General features: G+C 38.4%; 1 long non-coding RNA gene across 1 annotated transcript; it reads right to left on the reverse strand.

Moving 5' to 3' along the window:
* Positions 1-599: 599 nt before the first annotated feature.
* LOC123405975 lies at positions 600-4,574 on the reverse strand. The gene is made up of 5 exons (XR_006611990.1): positions 4,215-4,574; positions 4,047-4,136; positions 3,435-3,799; positions 1,491-1,654; positions 600-847 (listed from the first exon to the last, which is right to left on the reverse strand). It is a non-coding gene; the product is annotated as an uncharacterized LOC123405975 (long non-coding RNA).
* Positions 4,575-4,820: the final 246 nt, after the last annotated feature.

Genomic DNA, 4,820 nt, shown 5'->3' on the forward strand with positions numbered 1-4,820 from the left:
ATTCGATCGTCGGTATACCTATACCTTGTTCAATCTCGTTACCGGTAAGTCTCTTTACTCGTTCCGTAGCACGTCATCATGTGACTAACTTCTTAGTCACATTGAGCTCATGATGATGTTCTACCGAGTGGGCCCAGAGATACCTCTCCGTCACGCGGAGTGACAAATCCCGATATCGATTCGTACCAACCCAACAGACACTTTCAGAGGTACCCGTAGTGCACCTGTATAGTCACCCAGTTACGTTGTGACGTTTGATACACCCAAAGCACTCCTACGGTATCCGGGAGTTGCACAATCTCACGGTCGAAGGAAAAGACACTTGACATTAGAAAAGTTTTAGCATGCGAACAATACGATCTAGTGCTATGCTTAGGATTAGGTCTTGTCCATCACATCATTCTCCCAATGATGTGATCCCGTTATCAATGACATCTAATGCCCATGATCAGTAAACCATGATCATCTATTGATCAACGAGCTAGCCAACTAGAGGCTTGCTAGGGACACATTGTGATCTATTTATTCACACATGTATTACTATTTCCTGTTAATACAATTATAGCATGAACAATAGACGATTATCATGAACAAGGAAATATGATAATAACCATTTTATTATTGCCTTTAGGGCATATTTCCAACACCTTCTCCCACCGCCACGGCCACCTGTGGCCTCCGTGAAGGCCTCACCCCATCTTTACGCGGTGGTCGGAGCCACAAGCGCCACTGACGCCTACTGTTGTTACTGCTTCGACCACCTGCAGCTCGTATTCGACACGAACTCGCCCCGCCTATGGTCGGCCTCCTCTGCCCCTCCTCTGCTGCTGTTGCTGAGTAGGTACTCCTGCAAAATTGATCACATTAATTTGGGAAACATTCAATGATGTTCATTTGGGAAACATTCAATCAGGAAATGGCAAGATTTTATCAATTTTGGAAACATTCAATCATGTTAATTTGGGAAACATTCAATCAGGAAATGACAAAATTTTGTTAATTTTGAAAACATTCAATCATGTTAATTTTGGAAACATTTAATCTTGTTAATTTGGGTAACATTCAATCAGGAAATGGCAAGATTTTATCAATTTTGAAAACATTCAATCATGTTAATTTGGGATACATTCAATCAGTAAATGGCAAGATTTTGTTAATTTTGGAAACATTCAATCATGTTAATTTCGGAAACATTTAATCTTGTTAATTTGGGTAACATTCAATCAGGAAATGGCAAGATTTTATTAGTTCTGGAAACATTCAACCATGTTAATTTCAAAAACATTAAATCATGTTCATTTGGGATTAGGAAATGGCAAGAATTTGTTAATTTTGGAAACATTCTTTCATGTTAATTTTGGAAACATTCAATCATGTTAATTTTGAAAACAGTCAGATACTTCAAGAAGGCTCTCTACAAAAAAGCAATAACACTTGATTACTAAATTTAGCATAGTCACCAAATGTTACAAAAGGGATAGGCTTCAGACCTTTCACTGTTAAACCAAGAACCACATGCAGGTACTCCTCGAGGGCGCGTTGTAATTCAGAGACAGCCCACATATCCCCATGATATTCAGAAATGAAATCAACAATACGACGCTTCGACACTTCTGGCCCTTCCTATTGGGGACTGAGGCGCCACACCCCATTTCTGCGCATGAAAAAGCAGAGGATCATGGCAGTGTCATCGACATGTATAGTCAGAACAGGAATCTAGAACATGAATCATGCAAAGTTCTAGATCTCTGAAACTAAAACAAAAGCTTAAAAGCAAATGTAGAGCAACACAAGATGGGCAAGCATCAAGAAGTCAATCAAGCAAATCGGTGATCCCCATCCAACCATAAACATAACTAGATCATGGATGGCGCGCGTTGCCGCGCCCGTCCCTTTTGGCAATATAATGATAAGGATATTTCCAAATATAAAGATACTTGATCGCTGAATTGAAAGGTAATGTTGGGACAAAAGAAACGTAATGTTCTTCACTCTTATTCTTGTCACACAATATGATATCTTTACTTCTTTTTCTTGTTCCTAGCTTATACTACATATCACTTATAGTGGCATCTCTCCTCTTATTCCGGTTGTTGACATCTGATAAGTGATGAAGGATACAAAAAAATGGCAGATTAATAATAAGTGGAAAAAAACTCAAATTATAGTGCGGACTAGGTGTATTGTTTTACAAATTTGAACATTCTCAACAAGGCCGATATAAAAACAACTAAACAATATAGTTATAACATAATAAGTAGTTACAATAAAGGGCATTAATAATGCTAGCGCAAATTGAATCACAGGTCAAATATAACTTTCAAGACCAACATCTTGAAAGGATTCTTCATATTATCAACTTTTGATCATTCTGAAAGGTGCATTGTGTGGCAACGCCTCAAAATTGCAAAACAGAAGGAAATGATAGGAAATGAAACAACAAGATTGGCAAAGTATGAGATGTCGGGTCAAAAGTAGATCCAGACGCAAGAGGAGAAAAGCTTTGTTGCCCCCCCCCCCCAACTGAGTATCTAAGCAGAAGAACATTGTCTCCAAACATGTAAGGAGATGATATAAAGAATTTCTAAGGACAACTGTACGAGCAGAAATCTGAGGCTCGGAGGAGGACCCTCGGTTTCTAGTGCACCATGAGATATTTCCTAAATGAACCACAGTATAAAGAATACATCAGATGCACTAAAACCAGTAGAATTAATGTATATATTACCATAAAGAACAGAAACAACTATGCAGACACACATACATAATAAATGGGCATTTTAATTGTCACCGTTAATTATCTCTTTTATAGCTCATATATGAAGCAAAGGAACCTGAACCACAGCAACACAAGCAAGATAATTAAATAAACAACTCACTACCACCTCCTGTACATCCAGCCATAGGTCAATAAAGAATACATTCATCTTTTCTATACACAAATATCCATCCAACACAACATGACAACTGTTTATGTCTGAAATATTTGGATTGATGTCACATTTATACATTCATGATCGGAGCTTATATGCCAGTCTACATATACATAGTGGATGGATGAAACACGGGAGCGTACCTCAACATCATATAAAGTATTTTAACAGAAAATAGGCCCGTTAGATTACCATTCATGTACGGTGGACAAATGAAATTTGTTATTTATTTTAATATGTCGAATAAAGTTGTCAATCTGGAAATGCAAAATATCTGAAGTCACCAGGTTATTTGTGGGCTAACAAACTGTCATTCTTCTCACATAGATTATTATTTACTTGGTGTGAATTCCATTCAAAAATAAATAGAAGGGTTACAGATGTTCGATGTGCCCTGCTCAGTTTATTTTGGAAGGGGTAAAAACAATTGTGCTTGCATGGTGAATTACATAAATCAAATAGATAATGTCAATGTTGAATCATGGCAGGAAGGGCACTAACCAGTCCAGTAGCCATGGATGAACTTCGGGTAGGGACACCACAATTGAAGTAAATTGCTATACATGTAAAATATCTTCCCTCTCAATAAAAAGGATTGCAAGTGAACGAACATTGAGATCACATCTCCAAAGGTAATCAGACTTGTCATCAGTCCATCTCTGATGTCCAATGCATCATATATTCCTAAACTGAATGATCCAACTATTAAGAAGTGAACAGTTATGGCTTCACATGAAGCTTCATTACAACACTATGGTATTAAGATTGATGTCTTCTGCTATAGCGAGTACATGATGTCCTCACACATAGAAAATAAAGACCATGGAGTGCATCATTGTAAGTTCCATCGCCAAGGAAATCAAAGCCTGGATAGTTTAAAAGAAACGAGTAAAGTGCAGATTTTAACCAGGAAGATTTTCCACCAGTGCCCTACTTGCCATTGGGTGCCTGAATAGTTTAAAGGAAACAAACAAAGTGTAGATTTAACTAGGAAGACTTTCCACCAATGCCCTACTTGCCATTGGTAGCCTGAATTGCTTAAAGGAAACAAACAAAGTGTAGACTTAACCAGGAAGATTTTCCACCAATGCCATACTTGCCATCGGGAAATACCTTTTTGTCACTTGTCTTTGGTCGCTCGTCGGGCACATGGAACACCAATTAAAGATTTCCATGCAAAGAGTTATGTGCCAAGCCTTGTTCCTGCGAACCAAAAAATCATATTCAACAAGCTGGTGAAATGCTAAAAGAAGGAACCACAAAAATAAGAGGAGATTGAACCTCAAAACTGAATCCATGAAAGATTCTTGGTACATAAGTGACTGCTGATATCCTCACGGTGGACAGGCTGGAATCTCGCCGTAGGCACCCTCCCACTGGCAAAGACAAAATTGAGCATGACCCCACATATTTTTTCTTCCTCTCCATGCCACATTTTTGAGCAACCAGGATAAGCTTCTTGCAACGCGGATCCACAATAATCAGCGGCGATGTGGTCAGGGAGGCTGTCACCGTGCTCAGGACACACAATACAGTAAGGTGCTAGTACTTGAATTATAAAATATAAGCTACAAAAAACTTGCATTTAAAGCTAAAAGGAACTTGCTAGATGGGACATATCAAGTGCATCAAAGAGTGCACTAAGTACCTTATAATTATTCAGAAGAAGCTGCAAACACCAAACCCCCTTTTGGTGAGAAAGCATTCACATCCGGTTATCTTGAAAAGTAAGTACAGCCGTATAGACCAATACATGATTGTACTCTGAAGAAACAAACAAAAATCTGCCATGTATCGATGACAGAGCACCTGACCTATCCCAAATTATTTTTGCAAATAAGAGAGCACAACACAAAGTCTGACCAAAATAAAGTATACAAAGAGCTT

The sequence above is a fragment of the Hordeum vulgare genome, chromosome 6H (assembly GCF_904849725.1).
Source record: "Hordeum vulgare subsp. vulgare chromosome 6H, MorexV3_pseudomolecules_assembly, whole genome shotgun sequence".
NCBI lineage: Eukaryota > Viridiplantae > Streptophyta > Magnoliopsida > Poales > Poaceae > Hordeum > Hordeum vulgare.